Below are 11,104 nucleotides of genomic sequence, written 5' to 3'. Positions count from 1 at the left end.
TTTTTGCTGTTTGCTGTGAGGGATTCTGTTAGTGAGTCGACAGGTTTCACCCCCTTTGAACTTGTGTTTGGTCACGAGGTGAGAGGCCCCCTGAAGTTGCTCAAAGATCAGTTGCTTCAGCCGAAACCAGGTGAAACTGTATTACAATATGTGTCTGAGTTCAAGGACCGGTTGTGGGCTGCTTGCCAGGTAGCTAGAGACAACTTGGAGGAAGCTCAGGGACGCATGAAAGCTAACTGTGATCGGAAGGCTGTAGATCGTAGCTTTGTGGTTGGTGATCAGGTCCTGGCCTTGGTGCCGCAGCGAGCATCCAGTTTAAGTGCATCATTCTGTGGTCCATACACTGTTGTTAAAAAGGTTGGTGACAAGAATTACATCATCAGTACCCCTGAAAGTAAGCGAAAGAACAGGCTGTGCCACATCAACTTGCTGAAGAAGTATCAGAGTCGGTCTCAGGGGCAGCCAGTTGCTTGTGTTGTTATGGGGCAGGTGCCTGAGGAGGATGGTGGTGGGGAGGTTGAGGCTGTCGGTTTCCGTCTGGGGAATACTGAGGCTCTCAAGTCGCTTGACCACCATCTGGCACATTTACCGGCAGAGTGGCAGTCTGAGGTAAAGGCGCTGATAGCAGAGTTCTCCCCCCTCTTTCAGGATGTCCCGGGGCGTACCTCTTTAGTAGTCCATGATGTGGACGTGGGTACGTCTGCCCCAATAAAGCAACATCCGTATAGGATGGCCCCCTCTAAGTTGCAGATCTTAAAGGAAGAGTTGTCCTATATGTTGGAGATAGGTGCCATCGAGCGTGGGCAGAGTGAGTGGAGCTCCCCCGTAGTGCTTGTTCCGAAGCCAGATCGTACTTCGAGACCATGTATTGACTACCGCAAGGTAAACCAGGTGACAAAGGCAGATGCCTTTCCTATTCCCAGGTTAGAAGACTGTATAGATTGGATCGGTGGAGCCGAAGTCGTGTCCAAATTAGATTTGCTGAAGGGGTATTGGCAGGTGCCATTGACTCCAAAGACCAAAGAGATATCGGCTTTTGTGACTCCTGAGGGTCTGTATTTGTGCAATGTTCTCCCGTTTGGAATGAAGAACGCGCCGGCTACATTTCAGCGGCTTATGAACAACCTTACCAACGGGATGAGCTCAGTAGTCACATATATTGATGATGTTGTTGTGTTTAGTTGCTCGTGGGAAGAGCACCTTGTGGATCTGCGGCAGCTCTTTGTAAAACTACAGGAGGCTGGCCTGGTAGTGAATTTGCCTAAGTGTGAGTTTGGCAAGGGGCAGGTGATGTACCTAGGGCATCAGGTGGGGCAGGGGAAGGTCATGCCTCGTCGGGCCAAGGTGGAGGCCATCTTGGGTCTTCCCCAGCCGAGGAACCGCCGTGAGGTATTAAGGGTGTTAGGTATGTGCGGGTTTTACCGTAGGTTCGTGCCCAATTTTGCTGCAGTTACTGCACCTTTGACTAATCTCCTGAAAAAGAGTGTAAAATCTGTGTGGACTGATACCTGTGAGCAGTCATTTGCCGGAGTGAAGGCTATTTTGGCCTGTGAACCTGTACTGCTCGCCCCGAACTTTGAGGCCCCATTCAAGCTGGCAGTTGATGCTTGCGATGTCGGCGTGGGGGCAGTACTTCTGCAATCTGATGATACTGGACTAGACAGGCCCGTGGCTTACTTTTCTAGGAAACTTAATAAACATCAGAAAGCCTACTCTACGATAGAGAAAGAAGCTGATGCGTTGTCCCGTATGCCTGTGGAGGGGCCTACCTGAATTACTATGTTGTCTGTTTTTGGGTCAGGTTGTGTGCTCTTCTTCTAGTGTGTGTTTTCTTTAGAAAAGGAGTATAGTTGCCTTCTCTGGTAGTTACTTACCCATTTAAGAGAAAGGTGGAGAGATTGTTGATACATCTTTTGCCGTTCAGATGTTACAGACTGTCTTGCTAGTGTTTACATGTAATAATCTGGTGAAGGGTGTGTAGGAAGAAAACAAGGAAAATTTGCTAGGAAAAGTCTTGTAGAAAAGCATAACAAAAAAATAAATAAAATAAGATTGGAAAAAAAAAAACACAGAAAATATGGTGTGTCACATATTTTATAGAGTTTTTGTTTTCTCCCGATGGGGGGAGGGATGTTATGGCACGTATTGAGGATTAGGATGGCAGATCTGTGTTGCCTTGGTGTAGAGGTAGGGGTGGAGCTAGGATGCAGGGAGAGACTGACATTCCACACGGGGTATTGGGGTGACTCCCCTTTTAGCTGGCACCTCGACACACCTGTGGGGCCTGCCACCTGAGAGCTGCTGCTAGCGGAGGGCTGCTGCTAGCTGCTGGCTGGGTGTGAGCACGCGACTGCTGAGACGCCACCGGAGGCGGCGAAGCCACGTGGAAGACTCTGACAGAGACAGATATCGCTTGACAGTGATACCGGAACCGGGATTTCATTGTACACCTTAAAATGCACGGGGCACACTTTCACAACACATGAACTACAAAACCAACATAACCGCGTCGGTGCTGGCCGAGCCCGGAGCTCGAAGACGACCGGAGGGGACGCCCGAAGCGTCGTGTCGAGGTTCGGAGGCCGCTGGTATCAGACGTGGGGAGGTTCGGCTGGAAGTGGTGAGTACCCACTTACCCCCCTAGACAGATAGATTGCACACAGTAGGTAAGTGAGGCATATTATTCAAGTCTTTCGCACACACCGTAGGGAAAGACCTTATTGTTGCAGACGCTAACGTTAGGAGCCTAGGAGTAGTAATAGTTTGTATTAGCGAGCCGGGTAAACGTTCGGTCATCTCGTAACAATGATAATGAGATTGTGACCTTTCTGTATGGTTTTATATACTTACTACATTGATTTTTCTGCTGTGTGGGATTGTCTGCATTTGTTATTGTTTTGTTAATGCGGCATGTTTTTTATGTAATGTTGCGGGGTGACACCGAAATTCCACCCCCCCACCCCCAGGATTAATTAAGTACATCTGTATCTGTATCTGTATCTGCATCACATGCATGTCTCAAAGGACTTTACAGAGAATGAGCCTAACTGGATCTCACTGATCAACAATCAACCGTAGAACAGAATGATACAGGACAAAAATCAGGAAAGCACAAGACACAGAAAGTGTCATGCATCACTTGTTTTGCTTTCTCCTGAAGCCTGAAAAACAAGCTTTATTGACGTTTATCAAACATTTTTCATATTTATATTGAGGAAAATGTCACAGACTGTACCCCCGGTAAGGCTTTCTATTGAAGTGACGGCAGACTCGATGCTTGAGTCCAGACAGTACTGATGGTCTGTTATTACATTCCCAGGGTGTCACTGGCAAAGCTGTTGTCCACCTTCCACAGAGTGAATGAGAGGCACCCCACCTGCCCACCATCACTGGGTTGTTCCCGTCACCCCGGGGTGACTCGATAGAAATAACTGTGACATCCCATTCACCATCATGTCAGACCAGAAATCAGAAAAAACATTGAGCACAAGACTGCATTGCTATTATGTGGACCACCAAGACTATTTCAAGATGCAATGACAATGATGTTATTTAAGTGAATTAATGTCTGTTACCATAGATTTGTTTGTATGTAAACAACAAGTGCACATGCATGCTAAATATCACAAAAGTAAGTAAAGCGTTATTCATATTGCAACTTTTTAAAACACACAGTTTACAAAGCACTTCACAGCAAAAGGATAAAAGAAAAATCATCATAAAATCACACACCATACACATAAAACACTATACAATACACGCATAAAATCATAAATACACACAAACCCTAACCAAATAAAATGAAGAGACTCATACAGTCCCTAATCATAAGAGGGCCAGCCGATAAAAATGTGTTTTTAGGAGCTGCTTAAAGGAGTCAACAGAGGGAAAGAAAAGAACGGAAGAGGCGAAACTGTTTTACTAAATGCGTAATTCACGGAATATTATGTGAAAATTCATTAAGATAAGAAAGATAGAGCGATGTAGAATGAGGCCTAAGGGTGAACTCTAAATCAGCTCATGCGGCCCTAATCCTATTAAACGTGACTTTGGCCAAGTTCACGATAAAGTCTTATCTATTATAAAAAAGAAATCTCAAAGATGACCCACCCTCACTCTCAAAATGTCATTTAAAAGTCCTTTATTTCTATTCCAGAAGCTTGACTTTGAGCCTCAGACCTACTGTGTTCAATTCAGTGTTCAGTGTCTGTCTGTAGTTTGAACCTTTGAAACTAAAGGCAGCTTTCCGGCTGAAAAATCCAAGCAATAGTGACTGACAGTCCAGGGAGGTTCTCCATCATAAATCAGTTTCATCAGGAGGTTCCTGCATACATCCAGGATGTAATTGGAACATAGCAGAGGCCCAGCAGTGAGATGACAGTTAATCACACTCGATTCTAACGGCTGTCAACGGATCTCGCCGAATCCCCTGTCTTCATCTGTTTCTCAACGAGACGTGAACAAGTTGCAGTTAGAGATTTGGCTCCAGGAAACTTTTGGAAGGCCCAGACTAGACAGCTGAGTAATTAAAAAGAGACCGCTGGTGTCAGCCGCGCCCTAAGAACGACTATATGCTCCGATTACCAAAATTAATTTAATTCAAACAAAAGCTCAATGTGTCGCTGGCAGATGGGGACACCATGTGTCTGATGGCGAACAATGTCTCCAGTCAGCTAATAAACATGGGTTAATTAAAATTGTCTGGCTGTCCTACTATAAAGTCAGACTGACTCTCACCAACAGATATCCTTTCTGGGGTTCTTTTTTTTGTACTGTTAAAAAAGTTCTTCAGTTAAAGAATGAAGGATCCTAGCAAAATCTCTAGTATAAAGCTGGATCTTTTTTTGGGATGACACTGTTACGAGCGAGAGTCTGGCATAGATTGTGCAGCAGATGAGCAGTGGCGAGTTCAATAAGGCATCTAAACAGACTCTGGCAACGGCAGCATATCCCTCCGCTGAAACCCGGCCGATGAGGCGGCGTTGCGAAGCGGCAGCAATTGCAATCCCGCCAAATCCCTCTTAGCTTCGCGTCGGTTCCCTCCCCCCCCCCCCCCCCGACGTCGCGAAAACAGTTCATGAGGCTAAACTGTCCCTATATCCTGCATCCGTGCCACAGTATCCGGTTCATTTTGAGTGGAGCTCAAAGAAAAAAAATCCTGTTGTCGGTTTAGAAAAGGAGCAGAGCATCTTCTGTCATAGGAAAACTCATCACTTCCTATAAGTCGTATTCCCTCTCCTCTACTCCAACTGCTCTCAAAAGAAAAAAAAAATCTCTTCTCTCTTGTTCATTCTAGTCACATAGGCAAGAGAAGAGAGAATTCCCAAAGAACATTCCAGACAGATATAGCCAACATCTCCCTGATTGGCCTCACCTGAGGAGATGGTGGCTATATCTGTCTGGAATGTTCTTTGTTCCTCAGTTTTACCTGATGAAGGTCTAAGGACCGAAACGTATCAGTAATAAAGTTTATTGCAAGTAAAAGGACAGTGTGTGGGAATTCTCTCTTCTCTTGCCTATGGACATTTCCTCCTACGCACCTGTCTACAAGAAACTGAAGGTGTGCATGAGCCTCTACAGTCATTCTAGTCACAGGAATACAGCCAAGGCTCAGATCATGGCACTCCTTGCTATTGCTTGTAACGTTGGTCATCTAGGAATTGCAGCTTATTCTACTGTTGCACTCACTGCAAGTCGCTCTGGGTAAAAGCTTCAGCTAAATGCCTAAAATGTAAATGTAGAACACACTAATATAGGTTTGGAAATGAGCTACTATATGCGAACTGGCAAGGAGAAAGTGGGGGAATAAGCATGAATCTCGCTGATGTCCCTAATAGCAAACTAAGTGCTGCGCTCTGACACCCTGATTGCACTGGCGGTGACATGTCAGCCGAGATGAGTCATTATTTGTCCAGCGTAAGAAAACATCTGCCGTGGCGGTGTTCATTGGAGTAATGCCGCCATGGGCTTGTAAGGCTCAGACCTGTCCAACCTTTTTACAATACCCTGCTGCCGGTAATTGCTATTGATGCCTCATGAATCCTGAAACGAGGCCAAATTAAAGGAGACTCATTACTCATTGCTCAAACACTCTCTCCTCCCATCAGTGTCTCCCTCCATCTACTTCCACTCCAAGCCAACTTAACTGGGGGACACTGAAATATCGTTTGTTCGGATCAAACGACGGGGATCACAAGTAGCTTTGTTTAGAAGATTGTGAAGACGCTCCGGCCTCCTACTGGGTGCTTCCCTCGAGTCTGCAAGCTGACAGACAGACAGCTGGTGCTGCTATAAAGAGCGGACAGAGGATGTTACCATGTCTTCTCCCCTGGGTGATTTCATCTGTTGGACCCGAGAGAGATTCTGTGTCCACTCCGCTGTGAAAGACAGACTGCGGGCATGATATCAAAGACTTAATCAGCTCTTCTGTCTTCCAAGCAATACCCTCGGTTTCATTGGGTGACATGAAAAGCAACGGATGGGGTCAAGTCTCATTTCAGCAGGAGGGTACAGAGAAGAACCATGTCAGGCACATGAAAATCAACGGCTACAACATCCTTTGATGCGTAGCAGGCAAGAGGAAAATGACTAGAACTTAAAAATGGAATCTTTTTCTATTAACTTCCATACAGATTATATGTGCTATGTCATTATGCCACAGTGGTGATTCTAAGCATCCTTCAAAGCTATTAAAAATTAAAGCGCTTGAAATGCGTAAGTGTTTTTTTCCCCTATATTCCAATGCGCCAGTCTGCGGGAGAATCCCCCCGTCGATTGGTTGATCTCGCATCGGCTATTTCAGAAATCTCCAGTGGCCTCTTTTAAATGGTAATGCTTTCTCCTCTCCCGTTTCCCTCTAAATCCCATACATGCTGATGAAATGTCTTCTTCACACCCGCCCATGCATTTCAGCCATAAGCTAATTGGTAATAACTTTCCAGAGGGTGACTTAGCCGTTCCCTTTGACCTTTGAGAGACGCTGCGCCGCACTGCTTCCCTTACGTATACGATGATGGACATCCCGGGAAATGCCTGTGGGAGTCTCTGAGCGACTGAAACGACTGTACAATGGAGGAGCCCCTGCTTCTCAAGGGGGGGATTTACAGATAGATAGCAGGTAACGGAAAGTGCTGAGGTCATCTTGAGCAGCTTTCAGCCAGCGTGAAGCCAGTTCAAGACTGCAGTCACAGCACGCGCCGCCTCATCCTCGCTCGGCGTCCTCTTGGGGAATCCGCGGCCACAAGAAGATGAACCGCGCGCTTGCACATCGCTCGTCTCACAGCGGAGTTCACGCTACCCCTTTTATCCGATTGATAGCGGCCCGATATTCTGCGTTATCAGCGAGGACAGATGGGACGAAGATGACGGAACAGATGCAATCAAAGTGCCAGATGTTCTATAGAGTTTGAACCAAGCAGGCTTCTCTTTCAATTTTGTTGACATTCCGCAAGCCATAGGGTCCTGTCTTCTGCATAAAAGCCGCCCTAGGTGGGTTTTAGACTTTGACATTTTGTTTGAATTCAACAAAAGTGTTGGCTGAACATAAATGAGTAATATGTCAGATAGTGCCCTTTGCTCTGCTATTTGCTTTCAAGGTAAATTTCGCAACTTGGCAATTGCTTTGATCCGAGTTGTCAGTCGGCTGCGAGACGACTGCCGCTGGGTGCTGGGTGGCACATGGTATGTCTCTTTTAGGCGCCGACCATTTGCACTATCGCTAAAGAGCGTTCAGCATACGTAGAAAAGGGCGACTCTGCGAGATGAACTCGATCCTGGCATCTTGCCTGGCACCATGCTATTCCGTCCCGTGGGCCCAGACAGATAGAGGCTTACTACAAATACAATACATCTGCTAAACATTACTTTTAGCACCGCAGGTTTCTGGAGAGCTGCCCATGTTGAGCGGAGCCCTACACCAAAACCTAAGGGATTACAGATAATACAGGCCTCTGACTGGAACACCTGTGTCAACGGTATTTTCCTCTCCGTACCAAAGCTCCCCGCCGGATCAAGACACTGTGTCCACACCGAACAGTATCAGTGTTTACAGCAGAGTAATGGAGCAGCTATATGACTGCAGGCACACAGACAGTAGTTGGGGGCAGAAATGAGGCAAGTGGAATGGCAACAGCAGGCTGCTAATTAGATGGCTTGTTTTAGCCCTATCATTAGGAAATCAGAGTACTGAAGGGGGGCCTCTGGGGTCCCGAGTCAGCGCTCTGCTGCTTTAGTGCCATAGACAAAACTACCACTCTGCCATTGGCCCCTGTGGATGCTTTGGCAAAACCTGTACATCCCTACAACCAGCCAGTGGCTAATAACCACCAGCATCTTCCTCTTTCCCCTTCCCCTCATCTCCCAATAGAATCCAAGGCTGACTTGCCACAATTACATCAGTTTTTCTCCTTTTAATCAGCCTTCTTTTTCTTCAATGTATGTCCTTCCCTCTGCTCTTAGAGTGCGCTGTTATAGTGTTTTTCCAAATCTGAGTCAGGACCCAGCAATGGTTTAAAATGGAAACTGTTCTAAATTATTTGAACTTGATGTTGAAAGTTGTTGGTTTTTTTTGCGACCAAATGGATGTTGAAAGTTCTTTTTGTATGCATGCGAGGTTGCCAAAGCGCTCCCGGTCAAAGAAAACACTGTATACTCATGAGTTAGTAATATGAAATGATACATATTGAATATTAAATATTGTTTGATTTGGCCACACAACAGCCAGAAAATTCAGGTCATGATTCACCAAATACATCTGTTTGTCCCCAGGGAAAACAAACAGTGGTTGTGTTTGTGGAGACTTGCTCCATGTAGCTGCTGCCTGGCCTCACATGAGGTCAGAAGACTTACCTTCCCTATACGAATTTATGAATCTGAGGGAGAATAGCCCCAGGATCAGATCTCATCTCCCCCACACTTGGCAATCCAGACATACACTTATCAACCGCGTCTCTTCAGTAATTGAAATGCATGACCAATTTCATTGCCCATATCTGTAATCTTTTTTCATTAGAGCAAATTGCTTTTTGATGGAACAGGCAATTCCATCATACGACGACTTCCCATGTGAAGTCTTCGGCGAGCGATGGAACGGAAGGAAGTTATCAGTATGAATTCTGTATATCTTGCAGAATTATTGGGGAAAGTGGTCATGTGGATTCCCGTTTGACATATAATAAACAGAGCCACAGAGACGGAGACACAGCAACCGGTTACATACTCCAGGCATGAAAAAATAAATATTGTTCATTAGATGTGGTGCCGTGTGCAGACCGGTCTTCGCCCTCGCTCTTATCTGCCGCACTGGAGCAGGCTGACAGCTTGTCAAAGCAAGTCACGGAAAGAAAATATCACAAGGGCCATAAATTATAATTGTGTGATCTAATGTTGACAAAAAGTGACAGCATGCGGCATGAATGCTATGAGTTGCAGCCGCTATATTTTATCTGCCACCATCTTGGTTTATGTTCCACAAGGGGACAAGGCTCTACATCCTCACATTACACACATTACCCTTTCATTAAGTCCAAACACTGACGGTGCCAAGACAGATTCTGAATCCAGTCTCACGCTTTCAAATCAGAAACGCATCAGTCTTCTTTGCGGCTTTCTTCTCCACAGGATCATCTCCTGTATCTAAGTCATTCACCCACTGGACAAGGCAAATATAAACTAGAAGAAGATGGTTTATATAGGTTATGATTTGCCATTTTGACTGACAGGTTTTCACAGAGCACTTTGTGAAATGATACTGTATTGCTGCCATCTTGTGGCTGTAATCTTCCTTCCATCTCTTGACATTTTGCAACTGGAGACAACCCTCTCCATCCATCATCAACATGACTGAAATCCTATTTTAAGACGGTGTAATTGAGTGTGATAAAGGATCGGCATTCCCATCAGCTGTGGTTTCACATACTTCAGTAGTCTCTACATGACACTGAGTGACTCTTCAAGTCCTTGCGCCCTTTTCTTCCTCGGCTTTGAGACATTTGCAAGTCACGAAATGAAAAATGCCTCTGTCTCACTTGGCATTTAGGTCTACAAGGTGGGGGGGAATAAAAGGGAAAAAGAGACAAGAAGAGGCAGACAGAGCAACAACACATAGATTTCTAACCAGCACCAGTAGGGGACAGTGATGCCCCATCACAGAATGCATGGGCTGACCAGAAGCCAGAAAGATGAGGGGGGGGATGGAAAACTCATATTGTATAAAAGTCACATTTCTGCCATGACATTAGCAAACTCTCAGAAGGATCATCATCTGCTATTGTCAGAAAAGTCAGAAAAAGATCAATACTAGCCCATGGAATGTAAAAATTCACTATCATAATTATTATGCCTTGGAGATAAATCCAGGACAGAGCGCTTTCATTCCTCCCATGGATTTTCTTATTTCACAAGCCTCTGTGACAGATGGTTTCCATAATCTCTAGCAAGAGCAAGAATTTATTTTTATTTCTTTCAAGACTGCGTCCAATCTTTTTGGGCAAATGTCTCTATTAATGTCCAAGCGAAAGTAAACAACTGTGTTATGGAGCTGTGGCGAACGTTTCATCCCACAAACCATTAACATTCTTCATTTTCAGGCCCGTGCTTCGGATATAAAGCGGTTGGATCCATTCTACACAAAAAACTCTGACTGGTTCAATGATTTAAAGTGGTGACCCGCCAGTTCCTGTATTTTTTTTTTATTTGATTTTGGTGTGTTGTTGTTCCTGCACTGCACTTCCCTTCCCAGAGACCACCTGTCAATCAAACAGTGTGGGCGGAGCTTGGATTTTCTGTTGATGAAGTTTCTCTTTTCTTTCTCTTCTACCCAGTTCTTCTGTTTTTTTCCAAACAAACTCACTATTGCGTTGCATCAATCCATGATAAAGAATAGCAAAAATGTCAGAATACTCCTTGAAGTTCTTGACGGGTGTTGTGTATCTATCCCTAGATTGTTGCTGTTTGTTTCTGTGGGCTGGCATGCGGAGGAGGCAGTGTTCTGTGTTGTGGCTGGCAGCGGCTCCCTCCGCATGCTGACAGCTGACATGCAGTGGTGTGACAGGGCCTGGTCCAGGGTCAGCGACGGGCCAGTCATCTGGCTCTCGCCAGACACTCT

Source organism: Centroberyx affinis, unplaced genomic scaffold (assembly GCF_046629955.1).
Source record: "Centroberyx affinis isolate AG114_WGS23_722 - 3 ecotype Tasmania unplaced genomic scaffold, CSIRO-AGI_Caff_v1 ptg000896l_1, whole genome shotgun sequence".
NCBI classification, from domain to species: Eukaryota; Metazoa; Chordata; class Actinopteri; order Beryciformes; family Berycidae; genus Centroberyx; species Centroberyx affinis.
The sequence above is the reverse complement of the archived record's forward strand: the minus strand, read 5'-3'. Positions refer to the sequence as shown.